General features: G+C 40.8%; 1 protein-coding gene across 5 annotated transcripts in view; it reads left to right on the forward strand.

Moving 5' to 3' along the window:
- Nucleotides 1-1,616: 1,616 nt before the first annotated feature.
- The window catches only part of SENP5 (SUMO specific peptidase 5), a 62,356-nt gene continuing 45,886 nt past the window's right edge, over nucleotides 1,617-18,086 (forward strand). For all 5 annotated transcript variants that reach the window (XR_008683132.2, XM_055405329.2, XM_055405440.2 and 2 more), the window contains exon 1: nucleotides 1,617-1,754. The gene's annotated coding sequence lies outside the window, so the exon portion shown is untranslated. The remainder of the gene's footprint in view (nucleotides 1,755-18,086) is intronic.

An 18,086-nucleotide genomic window follows, 5' to 3' on the forward strand; every position in this document is an offset into this window, starting at 1 on the left:
ATTTTGAACCATTCGTTCCATGTAAGGTTCTAATTGATGCTTCTTGACCCGTGTACAAGTTTCTCAGGAGACAGGTAAGATGGTCTGGTATGCCCATCTCTAAGAATTTTCCAGTTTGTTGTTAACCAAACAAAAACTTTTGCATAATCAATGAAACAGAAATAGGTGTTTTTCTGGAATTCCCTTGCTTTCTCTGTGATCCAGTGAATGTTGGCAATTTGGTCTCTGGTTCCTCTGTCTTTTTTAAATCCAGCTTATACATCTGGAAATTCTCGATTCAAGTACTGCTGAAGTGTAGCTTGAAGGATTTTGAGCATAACCTTACTAGGATGGGAAGTGAGCACAACTCTGTGGTAGTTTGAACTTCTTTGGCCCTGCCCTTCTTTGGAGTTGGGGAGTCCTGTGGCCACTGACGGGTTTTCCAAATTCGCTGACATAGCTAGTGCAGCACTTTTAACACCATCATCTTTTAGGATTTTAAATAGCTCAGCTGGAATTCCATCACCTCCACTAGTTTTATTGGTGGTAATGCTTCCTAAGCCACTTCACACTCCAGGATGTCTGGCTGTAGTGAGTAACCACACCATCATGGTTATCTGGGTCATCAGGACTTCTTCCTACAGTTCTTCTGTGTATTCTTGCCGCCTTTCTATGCATTACATCTAGATGCAGTTATGTAGACCAAGCCGTTCTTGAAGGGTGCAAAGAACATTTATTTTTGTTCCTTCTCCAATCCATTTCATGGGGCTAGTTCTTCCCTTTTCCCTGGATGAAATTTAGAAAAAAGACTCAGGCAGCTTTACCAGTAAGTTCTTAGAATATTCAAGGAAAAATAATTCCAGTCCTGCACAAACTATTTCAGGATGTAGAAAACACCCCTCAAAATCTTTTTCGAAAATAGCATAAAAAGTGATACGAAAACAATATGTGAAAGTTACAAGGCTGTCTCATTCATGAAAAACTACACCTTGCAATATATGAAAAAGGTAGTAGGTCCCAATCGAGTTATGCACGGTTAGGTTTATTGCACAGACTTACTAAACACCTGTAAGTCAGTCACTGGTGCTGGCTGAGGCTATAGTGGTGAATAAGCCCAGGCTCTTCCCTCCTGGGGGAGTGTTCTCAGCCGAAGAGAGGCAAAGCAGGGATTATGGAGGCACATAGCAATGCCAAGCGGAAAGATCTCCATCGAAAAACCTAGGCCAGGCTTCCCAGTGCATCCAGGGCAGCAACGTGTCTTTCGCTTTTTGGCCAGAGAGACTAGTGAAGAGAGAGGTCGTATAGTAGCTGTGGTCTGCCAAGCCCTTACAAACTTGAGAGCAGTATGTAAAGAAGCCTCACACCCGGTTTGACGTTCAGATCCCTGTTTCTATAACCCTCAGGCGCTAGAAAGGAGGCGCCAGCGCGGAACCAAACGCACACGTCCCGGGAGGGCGGGGGAGCGTGCGCCGCCGGAAGCGGAGGCAAGCTGGGCCACGCCCCCAGCGCCGAGCCCTCCCTCGCTCCCCCGCCCTCTACACACGGCTCGGGCGGGGCCGAGGCGGAAGAGCACCGAAGGAGGTGACGGTGTAAGTGAGCGCCGGCGTCGCGGCAGCGGATCCAGAGGAAGCTCGGCGGCGGTGGCTGCTGTAAGCAGGCCGGATTCCTGCTGGCTGACGAGGCTTCCTCTAAAGCTGGCGAAGGCGGGGCCGCAGTCCGAGCTGCCGCAGTATCTGGACCCACGACGGGGCAGGTGCCGGCAGCGAGGGACGTAGGTAAGCGGGAACCTGGGTGTCAAATCCGGCGAATGACTGGCGGACCGAGCTGGCTGGCTGGCCATTCCCGCGTCAGTGCGCGCCAGCTCAGCACCCCGGCCTGGAGGCCTGGTGCGATGCTCTTCCCCTACCACCGAACCAGAGGCAGTGGGTTTCTCCCCCGTGCTTCTGTGCCTTTCTGGGCGCGGGGAAGGAGCTCGTCCCGAGGGACCAGTGTCCTCCCCGCCTTCTCACCAGTTCGAGCTGTAAGAGGCAGAAGCGGAGAGGACTAGCGCCCCCGGCCACTCCTCCTGAAGCCGGGGGAAGCTTTAAGAGGAACTGCGGCTGGTAGAGGTCCTCCGGCTCCTGCCGTCCTGGGTTTTGTTCCGACAACTCTGCTTCCGTCAAACCTTTGGTTCCATCCTTCACACTCCTGGGACCCGGTTCTAGTGAACGGGTATGGCACAACTGAGTATTTGAATGGTCGGAAGCCTGTTTTCCCATTCTGTTTATGCTAGGTAATATCAACCTCCGTTCTACTGTATGACCACTCTTGGTCATACAAGAGTGACCACTCTTTTGCGGAGGAGGGATGCAGCGAGGATGTCAGAGGTATGGGTTTTGGACTTGGAGTCAGAAGAACTGAGTTGAAATTCTGGCCTGCCATTTGGTAGTGGTATTAATCTCGTTAGACATTTTTAACCCATGTAAAATGGAACTTTCTTTTATCTATAAAAATTAGTTTGAATTAAATGAAATCAGAATGTTAATCATAATATATTTGGGGAATCAGGTTAAACATGGCTTAAGAATACCCAGGACACTTAATGTTCTTAGTTTTGTCTTTTACCCAGAATAACTACGCTTGGTGTGGGTAAGGGTGCCAGAGGAGATACTAGTATCTTGTGTGTTAAAATCTGACTGTAGTCTCTGCTTTGGGTTGGGCAGCATTAGAAAGAAGTCAGTTTCTCCTAGTCACCCGGACTTCTCATGCTTATTGATTACACATTATTAATATATGAGGGATGACCTGAATCAGTTTTGCTCCTTTCTCAGTATAGTTAGTGGGTCCTTTCTAGCAAAAAAGCTGGGAAGGGCTTCATTCACACCTTGGCCCACTCTTGAAGGAATTCTTTGCACGTTTCTGAGGACTTCTCCCTCTGCCTCTGAAACATTTCATGTTAATTAAAAATGTTCAGAGAATAAATACAGGAACTTGAATCCTTTGGGTGGCCAGACATTACAGTTCCAAGTTGACATGAGGAGAGAGACCTTTCTCTGTGTTGGTAAGTTGAGAAGAAGTTTCCCCGCTCTGAAGTTTAGTAGTCTCTAAGTTAGAGAAGTGTTTGGGGTGGAGAGAAGGGCGATGCAGTTAGTGACTTGAATGAGTAGCACCTGTTCTTACAGTTGCTTGGTCTCACAAATTAAGGAAATGGCAACCCACTCCAGTGTTCTTGTCTGGAGAATCCCAGGGACGGGGGAGCCTGGTGGACTTCCGTCTGTGGGGTCACACAGAGTCGGACACGACTGAAGTGACTTAGCAACAGCAGCAGCAGCCTTTCCTCATTGGAGCATGATATGGTCAGTGGAGCATGATGAAGTGTAATCTTCCCTTCCTTTGAACACAGGATTGTCAGTTTGGGATTTTAAGTCATGGATACGAAAGGAACCTTGAGGGTCATCTAATCCAGTGGTCCAAAATCTGCAGGACATCACAATCAGTTGGGGAATTAAAACCCCTGATGCCCAGTCACTACCTTAATAGATCTGAAATAGGACCCTGGTATTTGTGATTTTTCAAAAGCCTTTCAGGTGATATTCATAGTTTGAAAATACATGTAGATCGTATTTTAGTTTATAAACAGGCTCAGAGAGGTGAAGTGCCGTGCTCAATTAGTTTGTTGCCTATGCCTCTTTAATTTTTTGTTTCTCTTCCATTTCTTAACAGATAACCTGACTTGAATCAATAGTACTGTTTCAGGTTTTCTAGTGCTGAGAGCACTGACGTGGAAAAAATGTCATTTGTTAGTAGTTTGGGGCTTCCCTGGTGGCTCAGAGGGTAGAGCGTCTGCCTGCAGTGTGGGAGAACCGGGTTTGATCCCTGGGTCGGGAAGATCCCCTGGAGAAGGAAATGGCAACCCACTCCAGTATCCTTGCCTGGAGAATCCCATGGACGGAGGAACCTGGTAGACTACAGTCCACCGGTTCACAAAGAGTCAGACACAACTGAGTGGCTTAACTGTGTAGTCCTGTTTTCATAGTTCTCTGTGCAGTTAGACTCCTTAATGCTCTTTAATGAAAATAATAGATTTTACACTAAAATTTTTTTACTCAGTATTGCTTAGGTGTTGTTGGTAGAATTATATAAAGGTCATGTCACTTTTTAAATCAGTTTTTTAGACTTTTATGCCAGGCCTTCATAAACCGTGGAAAAATTCTGATTCAGAAAAATGTTGCTTTTGTTCTGGCTTGTCATGAACCCACTGTACTATCCACAGGTGTCCTCCCACCCTCTCCTTCATCCTGGTACGCATGACCTCTTTGTATCACTAGCCAGCTTCCTATGGAATTCATGTGAGAACTGTTAGAGAAGCCCTGTAACATCTCTAATTGCCTTATAAGCACCTGATTTAACTAGAGGTTCTCAGGATTGCTTTAAGCTGGTCCTTGAATTTTAGTCCCTTTTTCTTTTTTGATTAATTGTACTGTACCACTGATTCAAAGAATTTAGTAAATGTCTAGAAAGGATCAACTGATGGGGAAGTAACAGTGCTTTATATGTATTTTTCTTACTCATTATAATGAAAATGTGACTTTTGCTGGGGGAGGGGGAGTGATATTTTCAGGATTCGTAAGATAATAGATTATTAAGCACAATTATTATTATCAGATTTGAACATTCTCTTTTGGGGAGATATATTCATTATCAAATTATTCTTTGATAAAATAAGAATCACTGAAGCAATGAAAAGGCTCTGTTAGTAGTAGATTCAGAAATGGATCCTGTGTCCCGAATCTAAAGATACTGAATTATTTTCTCTCTAAAAATGACCCTATTTAAGTCATGGTAACAGGTAATTTATACATTCAGAATTTAGAGAGACTTTGGTATGTGTCTAAGATGAAAAACTGAGTTGCTAAGTCTTTAAATTTTAAAATTTTGTGTCTGAAGTTCCTTAATTCTGAAGCCTAAGTCAGATTCTGATGGAGTACGCTTTCCAAGTAGAGGTATTTAGAAAGGCTAAATGCGAACCCAGGGTTCACAGTTTTAATATAAACTGGTGTTACAGATTTAACATAGAAGCAAAGGCAGGGATGGGATAGTGACAACTTGAAGACCCTCTGAGAAGCGGAGTTTGGAAGTCATTTGTTGGTCCTTGAGGCAGTCTTCTCTGTCTGTAAGGACTTGAGACCAAAATTGGATATTTGACTCGGTCCACTTTGTATCTGGTGGCTGAACTGCCCGTCACCAGGAAGCGCCGTAAACACGCAGGTCTTCACTTTTCAGTCTTGATGTTTGTATGATGCTTTCATGTCCTGTGATGCCAGTGGGCAGTATTTTTTATTTTTATTTTTTGTTTTTGATCTTATTTCCTGCTATGGCCCATTCATTCTGGGACTTCCCTGGCGGTCCGGTGGATAATGCTCCACCTTCCAATACAGGGAGCACGATCCCTGGTTGAGGAGCTAAGATCCCACCTGTCTCCTGGCCAAGAAACCAAAGCATAATACAGAAGCAATATTGTAACAAAGTCAAGAGAGACTTTAAAAAAAAAAATGGTCCACATCAAAAAATCTTAAGAAAAAAAACAAACCACACCACCATTCATTCTCATTTTTGAAGAGCAGGTAACTCATATCCACAGAGTCGGTGATGCCATCCAGCCATCTCATTCTCTGTCGTCCCCTTCCGCCACCAACCTTTCCCAGCATCAGAGTCTTTTCCAGTGAGTCAACTCGTCGCATGAGGTGGCCAAAGTATTGGAGTTTCAGCTTTAACGTCAGTCCTTCCAATGAACACCCAGGATTGATCTCCTTTAGAATGGACTGGTTGGATCTCCTTGTAGTCCAAGGGACTCTCAAGAGTCTTCTCCAACACCACAGTTCAAAAGCATCAATTCTTTGGCGCTCAGCTTTCTTCACAGTCCAACTCTCACATCCATACATGACCACGGGAAAAACCATAGCTTTGACTAGACAGACCTTGGTTGGCAAAGTAATGTCTCTGCTTTTTAATATACTATCAAGGTTGGTCATAACTTTCCTTCCAAGGAGTAAGCGTCTTTTAATTTCCTGGCTTCAGTCAGCATCTGCAGTGATTTTGGAGCCCCAAAAAATAAAGTCTGACACTGTTTCCACTGTTTTTCCATCTATTTCCCATTTGGTGATGGACAGGGAGGCCTGGCGTGCTGTGATTCATGGGGTCGCGGAGAGTCGGACATGACTGAGCGACTGAACTGAACTGAACCTCCCCCCTGTTCACTTACTACACAACTGTTCTCATTACTGTCTTGTTGTTTAGTCGCTCAGTCATGTCCAACTCTTTGCTACCCCATGGACTGTAGCCAGGAGCCCGCCACCAGGCTCCTCTGTCCATGGGACTTCCCAGGCAAGAATGCTGGGGTGGGTTGCCATCTCCTTCTCCAGGGGATCTTCCCGACCCAGGGATCAAACCCATGCCTCTTGCATCGGCAGGTGGACTCATTACCACTGAGGCACTTGGAAGGCACCTAACTACAGGAGAAAGAACTTCTCTTAGTGATGGTTGAGTTAACCTACACAGTGGTTCCACTGCAAACACAAATAAATACCAGGCCTCTTAAGGATTGTTCAGACTTTAGGCTCTCCTTGGGTCAGTGAATATCTAGTAAGAGTTGAAAGCTCACTTCTGTTTCCCTTGTGTGTTTGTGTTTTATCTCTTTTTAATATATACTATCCATATCTGCTTGCTGTTTATTATTTTTTTGGCCTTGCCTTATGGCTTGTGGGATCTTAGTTCCCCGACCAGGGATTAAACCCCAGCCCTCACCAATGAAAACTCAGAGTACTAACCACTTGACCATCAGGGAATTCTCCTGGTTTATCTTAGAAGGAATGTTGGTATTTGGTGAACACACAACCGCATGGCCGAGAATATAGGAGCAAAAATGTTAAGGGACCCTATGTGGAGGCTGCTTTTAATTTTAATTACACGTGCTCTGAGTTCATGCTTGGGATTTATTGATTTTAGGGTACACTGGTTGGACTCTTATTGGATAGCCTTCAACAGTGTTATCCTTGTCTTTTTTTCCTTAGGCTCCTTAGATTTCCCAAAGAATCTTCAAATCTCTGGCTTGGAGCTTATAAACTGGGCTGTCAGCAGTCTTGTAGCTAACCTGGGGAAAATCGTAGAGATTTTAGCATTCAGTGTATAAACATTCACTTATGCTCATTGAACTCAACTATTTTCAGTATGATACCCTCATTCTCAACTGGACCAGATGCTGTCCGGTCCAGGAACCCTTTGTTTTCCCTTCAGAGCTGCCTTATCCAGTGTGGTAGCCCCTAGCCACATGTAGCAACTAAAATTTAAATAATTAAAATTAAGTAACATTAAATATTTAGTTCCTCAGTTACAGTAGACACGTTTCAGGTGGTCAATAACCACGTGTTTCCAGAGACTTCCATATGGGACAGGGCCAGTATAGCATATTTCTTTCATTGCAGAACTTCTGTTGGTTAGCGCTGTTATAGTCTAGAAGGCAAGGTTGGGGGGAGGGGCAGTTGGCTGGGTTTTGTGGAGAGTAGAAGGGTATCTAAACAATTGATCCATCCCCTTGTTTTTATCATGGTGTTCACACCCCTTTCATAGAAGCTGCTGCTGCTGATTCCTGACCTGTTTTGAGGCACTGTTATGTAAATTGAATTGCTTTTTTCATTGCAAGCTTGACATTTAACTTTCTTAGGTCTTTAAGTCAATCTGCATTCCAACTTCCTCTCTTCCACGTGCTTTAAAAAAAAAACAACCTTAAAATCTGTGCATTTCACTGTGTGTCAATTTTAGTTTTAAAAGATAAGTTAAAAAATTCTTTATTCTCATCTTAATGGGGTTTTAGGAGGGACTAAAAGTAAAATACATCTTTAGTCATCTGTATACAGTTACAGCCATCTGTATCTGTAAGTAAAGCACTCCATCAACATTTAAACACATACAATTGTCTCCATTTTTAAAAAATCTGCCCTCATATTTACTCATGATTCCTGAGCAGTTTTATGTATTGTTTTCTTTACTCCATCTTGACTTTTGTCCTCTCCATTTTACTAAAATTCCTCTTGTGAATGTCATGAGAATCAGATGGACACTTTTTAATCCTTATCTTACTTGACCTCTCAATAGCCTTTGACTGACCATTTCCCTCTTTCTAGAAACTTTCCCTAGCTTTCTGGGCACCATACTTACGTGATTTTCCACTTTATTTCCCTAATCGTTCCTTCTTACTTTCCTTTGCAAAGTAGTCTTCTTCCTTTTCCTCAACTCTTACATTCTACAGTTCCTCAGGACACTACCCTCCTGGGCATTCTCTTCTGTGTTTTACAAATTTTCCTTGGTGAGTTTAACATTTTCTGTAGCTTTGGTTACTATCAGTTGATGACTTAAAGTGGAATTTCTGTGTTGTTCTCTTTTTAGAATTCCTGACTTGTGTATCCACCATTATGCATCCACTTAGATTTCTTACATTCACCTCAAATCTAACATGTCTAAAACTGAAGAGATAGCCAGTATAATTTTCCTCCAGTCTTTATTTGTTCCATATAAATGATAACACAATCTCCCCTACTCATACCGAAGTTCTTACCCCTGCATACTGGCTTTCCCACAGTCTTGACATTTCTGACCTGAAAAATCTCAAGATCAGTTCACTTTGCTACTTCTCCCAGTTTTCCTTTCATCCATTCACTGTGCCTTCATTTACCTGTAACAGGCTCCTAATAGGTTTCCTTTCCTGTGGTCTTCTCCCAGGCATTCTACAGATAGAATGATCTTTTTAAGCATGCAAATTGGATCTTAGACCTGTCTTTTTCTTTCAGTGGCTTAACACTACCTTTATGTTAAATAGCAGCATCATTAATTTAGTTTTTCTATTTCTTGCCTACCTCTCCAGCCCCTTTTAGTGCTACATGCCCTCTCCCAGACTTCTATTTATCTGTTCACTTTAACTAGTAACTCTTTATCATCCTTTGTCTGAGCTTAAAAATAATTCTTTCAGAGAGGTCTTCCTTGACCCTCTTGCCAGATATACCCATGGCTCTGAATTCTACCGTTCTTATATGCATCACATTTGTTTATACTTGTTCAGATAACTCTCCCACTAGACTATATATTTTTTGAAAGCACAGCGCTGTTCTCTTTGTAGAAGCTCAAATATTTATTGAACTGAAATTTAATAGTTACTTGTATATTTTTATAATTTCAGCCATTATAATCAGCTATTCTGATGGTGATTGTTAAAATCACCATCGAAAGTGTTAGATTAATTTACCTTTTCTTCTTTTCTTTTTGACCACACCGCGTGGCTTGTGGGATTTTAGTTCCCTAACCAGGGCTTGAACCCAGGCCCTCAGCAGTGACAGATGGAGTCCTAACCACTGGACTACCCAGGAATTGTCTAATTTAAAGGAACAGTCCAGGTAGCTTTCTCTAATTGGGGGAAGATTTTTTAAGAACTTAATTATATTCTTTTTCCTACTTCAATTGAAATTTCTTATAGAAATTTGTGTGTACTTATAGAGCTTTGTGTGTACTTTTATGTGATGTTCTTAATAGAATAAATATCTGGGCTTTCCTGATAGCTTGTGGTAAAGAATTTGCCTGCCAATGCAGGAGACACAGGTTTGATCCCTGATCCAGGTAGAGCAGCTAAACCCTTGGGACAGAACTGTTGAACCTGTGCCCTAGAGCCCGGGAGCCACAACTACTGAAGCCCATGAGCTAATGCTCTGCAACAAGAGAAGCCACTTCAATGAGAAGCTCCTGTAGCACAGCCAAAATAGATAAATAACATTTTTTTAAAAGTTTTTAATAAATATCTTATTGATGACTACTCAACAAGTATATTACTTTTAAGTATTATGAAGAATAAATCCCAAATCTCCTTTTATATTGGCAGTACACAATGAAAGCATATTTGAATTTCATATTAAGACGTTTATTTAAAAGTGATTTTTACATTGGTAAAAACTAAAGTAAAATACAGTACTCTAAAACAGAGGTTCCCAAATTTTCTCTGTTCATACCCCCTTAATGTCTTTTTCATAATGCCTTTAGGTCTAGTAGTTTAATTTATTAAGTAATTGGGTCTAAATAGCTTATTAAAGTGTTTATTTTCTATCAAGCTAATAGTTGAAAGACAAAATAGTATTTTTATTTCATTCTTAAATATTCAAAGTTACTTTATGCATTTGTTGGGCACTATGAACTTCTCAAATCTTGGAATCATTCAACATTGCCACCCATATTTCCTGTTCTAAATTGATTTTGGAAAGATCAATTAGATCAGTGTTTACCTTATTACAATTATGTAAGTGGTAGTCACAACTAAAAGTATGTAGTATACTATGATTTGCAGTGACTCTTTCCTTTCTTGTACAACTTTTTTTGTCCCTGAAATTAGTAGTCTCTTCTGTTTAGTGTTCTGTGTGAAAGTAAAAGTGTTAGTCACTCAGTCGTGTCCGACTCATTGTGACTCCATAGACTGTGGCCAGCCAGGAAGAATTCCTCTGTCCGTGGAATTCTCCAGGTAAAAATACTGGAGTGGGTAGCCATCTGTGTACTTATTAGTAATTTATCTTCAGACTCTTTTCCAGTTGTCTATATCTCCTGTCTTTGCATTCAGATAGTTTAGAAATTCTGTCAGTTTCACATTCTGTCAGTTTCAGGAGACATACTTCCTGCTATCCTCAATTTTGATTGATAATTTGGCTGGTAAAATTCTGTTTTGAAAATAATTTTCCCTTGGAACTTTGAAAGCATTAGTATATTTTCTTCTAGTTCTCAGTCTTACTGTTAAAGAAATCCATTGCCATTCTTATTTCTGATTTTACTTATGTATATGTATATAATGTAAATATTGTATATTAATCATATAAATATATTTCTGTAATCTATATATTTTACATTTAATGTTTTATCTATTTTATATATGGATCCTTTTTTGTCATTACCCCCTCACCAAAGCTCATAGAAGGTTGTTTTGTCTCCAGTATTCCGAAATTTGATAATTGATATGTCTTGTTTGATTGTCAGATTGATGACCCTGTTTTCATTCATTAATAGGTTCTTTCCATGTACAAAATCCTGTCCTTTAATTCTGAGAATTTTTTTGAATCATGTATTTGGCATTTTTGAATATTTGATCTCCTGACTTGATCTTTTCATTTTTTAATTTTCATTATTTTCAATCTCTGTCATCTTGTGCTACATTCTGTGTACTGCTGCTGCTGTGCTGAGCTTAGTCATGTCCAACTCTTTGCGACCCCCATGGACTGTAGCCCACCAGGCTCCTCTGTCCATGGGATTTCCCAGGCAAGAATACTAGAGTGGGTTGCTATTTTCTCCTCCTGGGGATCTTCCCCACCCAGGGATTGAACCCACGTCTCCTGCACTGGCAAGCGGATTTTTTACCACTGAGCCACCCAGGAGTGTCCTCAGATTTTTAAATGTTTAAGAAAAATTTAAACTTTTCACACTTTTAAGTAACTTCAGATTTCCAAAAATATTTACACTTCACCCAGCTTTCCCTCAGTTTATATTATGTTGTCAAAACCTGGAATTAACTGTCCTATGTATCTTATTTTGGTTTTCCCACCAATTTCCTTTTTCTAGACTAGGACCCAATCCAGGATTACACATTACATTAGTTGTTTTGTCTCCTTAGTCTTAGCTCTTTAATCTGGGACCGTTGCTCAGTCCATTTTTTTCTTTCTTGATGGACACTTTTGAAGAATATTGGCCAGTTTTTTGTTTGCTTGTTTTTTACTTTTTGGCTGCATCACAGGACATGTGGGATCTTAGTTTCCTGACCAGGGGTTGAACCCACACCCCATACAGTGGAAGCAGTCTTAACTGCTAGACTGCCAAGGAAGTCCATGACCAGTTTTCTTGTAGAGTGTTCCTTAATGTATATTTGTCTATTATTTCCTTATGATTAGATTCAGGTGGTTTTTTTTGACAAGAATACCACACATATGATCTTGTGCCACATCAGGAGGCATATGCTGTCCATGTGTCTCTTCACTGGGGATGAAGGAGATGTTTGCTGAATTTTTTCCATTGAAAGGCACAATTTTATCTTTTGTAATTTGAAGTATCTTGTGGAAGGTACTTTGAGATTATTAAATAGCTTATATCTCAATGTATTTTCACCCTCTAGTTTTAGATTCTTGCCTGAGTCAGTTATTTCTGAGAGGAGTTGCAAACTGTAACTTTTCTATTCCGTTATTTCTTCTATATTTATTAATTTGAAAAATCTCTGTAAGGATTGTCTCTTATCCTCATTTATTTATAGACTCAGGCTATTTGTTTTATTCTTGAGTTATCAGCCATTACTATCATTACATACACAGTTGCTCAGGAGTTTTGGCCTTTATGGGTCCCTTCAAATTGGCTCCTGTGTTCTTTTGACATGTCATTGTTTTTTTGAGCACTTGTTTACTTTCTGGCACTACAGTGATATTCCAGGCTCATCTTCTACTTCTGCCCCAGCTCTGGAATCAGCCATTTCTTTTGTTACTGGGATGTAATTGCTTCTAGTCTCTTTAAGCAGATAGAGCTAGGAAATCAATAGGAGTATGTGCATCTCTAGATCTGTACCTGTGTGTAAGCGTGTATAACACACCATGAATTCATGTGGATACCACAAAATGTAGCTGCTTTCACCAACATTCTGAAACCTAGCTCTGATTATGTACAACATATTTACTTACTTGCTCAATTTTTGAATACTGAGAATGTAGGTTAAGAATTAACTCACTCCTCTGTGAAAAGCAAATTTGTTAATTAAAGAACAGTATTTGAATATAATCCTTTTGTTTCTGGGGTGTGAAACTGAAAAAGTGAAAGTCACTCAGTCATGTCCGACTCTTTGTGACCCATTGGTCTGTAGAATCCATGGAATTCTCCAGGCCAGAATACTGGAGTAGGTAGCCTTTCCCTTCTCCAGGGTATCTTCCCAATCCAGGGATCAAACCCAGGTCTCCCGCATTGCAGGGAGAGTCTTTACCAGCTGAGCCACAAGGGAAGCACAAGAATACTGGAGTGGGTAGCCTATCTCTTCTCCAGCAGATCTTCCTGACCCAGGAATCGAACTGGGGTCTCCTGCATTGCAGGCAGATTCTTTACCAACTGAGCTATCTGGATGTATACAGTCAGAATAATGTTTTCCAAGTTACTTTGGCTAATTCTTTTCTGCTATATTCTTTCAGTGTGGTTATTTATTTGCAATACAGTTAGGCTCATTTGTTATTATTTGTGTTTCATTTTAATTATATGTATATTTTTAAATTATATGAAACATTAGCATAGTCCTGAAAGTCAGAACTTTACAAAAAAGGTGTATGTGAGAAGCACCACTCCCCTCTCATCCCTTCTACATTTTCCTATTCCTCTTCCTTTTCACCCTATTCCCATCTACCATGCCCTGTAGGTAACTATTCTCATTAGTTTTGGTTTGTCTTCCTGTTAATTGATTTGGGGGCACAAAAAGGCAGATACATGTATACTATTTTTTTCTTTTATGAAAGGTGGCTGTATATAGTATAGTAAAGAATTTAAACTTGTGCAGGATGAAAGCCTTTATCCTTGGCTTTTAAGAGGTAATCTCTAAATCCTCAGAATGCAATGTCTGATTCGTCTGGGGGGCTTGGGTCACTGGTAGTCTAACAATATGATTTAGAATGGGATTGGCCCCACCAGAAAAAACCAGCAGTGTGATTTAAGGTAATGACTTTGACATCGGTGGATCTCCAGGGGAGTTAAAGATTGAGCTCTGTCATGTGAGCAATCGGTTATGCCTGTGAACCCCAATAAAAATTCTGGATGTCAAGACTTCGATGAGCCTCACTGGATTGCAGTTCTTGTCACACTTAGTCACACATTGATCGTGGGAGAGTAATGCTAACTCTACTCCATGGGGAGAGGACAACTGGAAGCTATGCATTTGTTACTTCCCCTGGACTCTTCAGTATGTACTTCTCTTCAGTTCAGTTCAGTCGCTCAGTTGTGTCCGACTCTTTGCGACCCCATTAATCACATCACGCCAGGCCTCCCTGTCCATCACCAAATCCCGGAGTTCGCTCAAACTCATGTCCATCAAGTAAGTGATGCCATCCAGCCATCTCATTCTCTGTCGTCCCCGTCTCCTCCCACCCCCAATCCTTCCCAGCATCAAACTCTTTTCCAGTGAGTCAACTCGTCGCATGAGGTGGCCAAAGTATTGCAGTTTCAGCTTTAGCATCAGTCCTTCCAATGAACACCCAGGATTGATCTCCTTTAGAATGGACTGGTTGGATCTCCTTGCAGTCCAAGGGACTCTCGAGAGTCTTCTCCAGCACCACAGTTCAAAAGCATCAATTCTTTGGCGCTCAGCTTTCTTCACAGTCCAACTCTCACATCCATACATGACCACTGGAAAAACCATAGCCTTGACTAGACGGACCTTGGTTGGCAAAGTAATGTCTCTGCTTTTTAATATACTATCAAGGTTGGGCATAACTTTCCTTCCAAGGAGTAAGCGTCTTTTAATTTCATGGCTGCAATCAGCATCCGTAGTGATTTTGGAGCCCCAAAAAATAAAGTCTGACACTGTTTCCACTGTTTTTCCGCCTATTTCCCATGAAGTAATGGGACCAGATGCCATGATCTTCGTTTTCTGAATGTTGAGCTTCAAGCCAACCTTTTCACTCTCCTCTTTCACTTTCATCAAGAGGCTTTTGAGTTCCTCTTCACTTTCTGCCATAAGGGTGGTGTCATCTGCATATCTGAGGTTATTGATATTTCTCCCGGCAATCTTGATTCCAGCTTGTGCTTCTTCCAGCCCAGCGTTCCTCATGATGTACTCTGCATATAAGTTAAATAAGCAAGGTGACAATATACAACCTTGACGTACTCCTTTTCCTATTTGGAACCAGTCTGTTGTTCCATGTATAGTTCTGACTGTTGCTTCCTGACCTGCATACAGGTTTCTCAAGAGGCAGGTCAGGTGGTCTGGTATTCCCATCTCTTTCAGAATGTTCCACAGTTTATTGTGATCCACACAGTCAAAGGCTTTGGCATAGTCAATGAGGCAGAAATAGATGTTTTTCTGGAACTCTCTTGCCTTCTCCATGATCCAGCAGATGTTGGTAATTTGATCTCTGGTTCCTCTGCCTTTTCTAAAACCTGCTTGAACATCTGGGAGTTCACGGTTCACATATTGCTGAAGCCTGGCTTGGAGAATTTTGAGCATGACTTTACTAGCGTGTGAGATGAGTGCAATTGTGCGGTAGTTTGAGCATTCTTTGGCATTGCCTTTCTTTGGGATTGGAATGAAGACTGACCTTTTCCAGTCCTGTGGCCACTGCTGAGTTTTCCAAATTTGCTTGCATATTGAGTACAGCACTTTCACAGCATCATCTTTTATGATTTGAAAAAGCTCAACTGGAATTCTATCACTTCCACTAGCTTTGTTCGTAGTGATGCTTTTTAAGGCCCATTTGACTTCACATTCCAAGATGTCTGGCTCTAGGTCAGTGATCACATTATTGTGATTATCTTGGTCGTGAATATCTTTTTTGTACAGTTCTTCTGTGTATTCTTGCCACCTCTTCTTAATATCTTCTGCTTCTGTTAGGTCCATACCATTTCTGTCCTTTATCGAGCCCGTCTTTGCATGAAAAGTTCCCTTGGAATCTCTAATTTTCTTGAGGCGATCTCTTGTTTTTCCTGTTCTGTTGTTTTCCTCTATTTCTTTGCATTGATCGCTGAGGAAGGCTTTCTTATCTCTCCTTGCTATTCTTTGGAACTCTGCATTCAGATGCTTGTATCTTTCCTTTTCGCCTTTTCTCTTAGCTTCTCTTCTTTTCATAGCTATTTGTAAGGCCTCTTCAGACAGACATTTTGCTTTTTTGCATTTCTTTTCCATGGGGATGGTCTTTGTCCCTGTCTCCTGTACAATGTCACGAACCTCCGTCCAGAGTTCATCAGGCACTCTATCAGATCTAGTCCCTTAAATCTATTTCTCACTTCCACTGTATAATCATGAGGGATTTGATTTAGGTCATATCTGAATGGTCTAGTGGTTTTCCCTACTTTCTTCAATTTAAGTCTGAGTTTGGCAATAAGGAGTTCATGATCTGGGCCACAGTCAGCTCCTGGTCTTGTTTTTGCTAACTGTATAGAGCTTCTCCATCTTTGGCTGCAAAGAATATAATCAATCTGATTTCGGTGTTGACCATATGGTGAACTTCTGGTCAACTTCTTCTCTTGGGTGATTTTAATCCACATTCTTCAACTGTAATAAGCCATAGCTATTAATTTAACAGTTTTCAGTCTGTTCTATGAGTCCTTTTGATAAATTATCAAATCTGGGGGTGGTTTTGGAAACTCCCCAAACTTTCATATGTTGCCAGAAGTAGAAGTGATCTTGGATGGACTGTTTTCTCTAACTGCACACTTGGCTAAACTATTGCAGTGGCATATCACTGACACTCATTTGAACTTTGCTTTTATCATTTAACCTGAAGAGTACTCCATGTTCATAGACCTTATCCTTATTCTATATTATAGCTTCATTCATTGTGTGGATGAACCATAGTTTATGCAACCACTGTCCTATGTATGGGCATTTAGGTTGTTTCCAATATTTTGCAGTTACAAACATTGCAGTGAATAACTTTTCTATGTGTTTTCATTATTATCTTCAAGGTAAATTCCTAAAAGCAGAGTTGTTGGATTAAAAGGTAAGTATTTGTATGGTTTTGTTAGATATTACCAAATTCCTCTCCAGAATGACTTTATCAATTTGTTCCCACAAGGAAAGTATAAAAGTTTTTTTTCTCCCACCAACAGTATATGTTGTAATAACTTTTGCCAAAATTTTTGAAGTATGATTGACATACTAGTTTCAGATGTACAACATAATGATTTAATATTTGTATGCTTTGCAAAATGAATACAATAAATCTAGCTAAATCCATCGCCATACATAGCTCCCCACCTCCCAAATTTTTTTCTTGTGATGAAGGTTTTGGAGATTTACTCTTAGCAACTTTCAAATACGCAGTACAGTATTACTAACTATAGTCACCATGCTGTACATTACATCATCATGAATGACTTGTTTATATATTTATTTATGGAAGTTCGTACATTTAACCCCCTTCACCCATTTTGCCTATCTTCTAAGCCCCCTTGACAGTTTTTTAATGTATGAAGTTGAACATGTTATATTCAAAGGAAATTTAAAAATCCTTACTTTTGAATTGTTTCCTTATGTCTTTTTTCCATTTCTCCATCAGCCTTTATTGTTCAATTTTAAATATAAGTAATATTAGCCCTATTTTAGGGAGAAGGCAATGGCAACCCACTCCAGTACTCTTGCCTGGAAAATCCCATAGGTGGAGGAGCCTGGTAGGCTGTAGTCCATGGGGTCACGAAGAGTCGGATACGACTGAGCGACTTCACTTTCACTTTTCACTTTCACTTTTCACTTTCATGCATTGGAGAAGGAAATGGCAACCCACTCCAGTGTTCTTGCCTGGAGAATCCCAGAGATGGCGGAGCCTGGTGGGCTATCATCTATGGGGTCGCAGAGTCGGACACAACTGAAGTGACTTAGCAGTAGCAGCCCTATTTTAAGCTAAGCCTAAGCCTTTTGTTGTTTTTCATCGTTCCTTTAAAAAATGTAACATATTCTTTTTTCCCCAGTGGCTGCAATATTTTCTTCCTTGAGGATAGTACTGGGTTTTTTTCTCCTCTCTCTTTTTTAAATAAAATAATGTGGTAAAGTATACATAGCATAAAATTTACCATTTTAATCATTGTTAGATATACAGTTCAGTGGCATTAAATATGTTCACATTGTTGTGCAACCATCACCACCATCCATCCTCAGACCCATCTTCGTTTTCCTAAACCGAAATTGTTTCCATTAAACAGTAACTTCCCTTCTCTCCCCTCCTCATTTTTTAAAAAGTAATATTTATCGATTTGGTGGCACTGGTTCTTCATTGCTGAGCGTGGGCTTTCTCTAGTTGCAGTGAGCAGGAGCTACTCTTCATTGTGGTGTGCCGGCTTCTCATTATTCGGCTGCTTTTGCTGGGGAGCATAGGCTCTGGGCC

This window comes from Moschus berezovskii, chromosome 1, assembly GCF_049115385.1.
Source record: "Moschus berezovskii isolate FMDL1 chromosome 1, NW_MosBer_1.0, whole genome shotgun sequence".
In the NCBI taxonomy this organism is placed as follows: Eukaryota; Metazoa; Chordata; class Mammalia; order Artiodactyla; family Moschidae; genus Moschus; species Moschus berezovskii.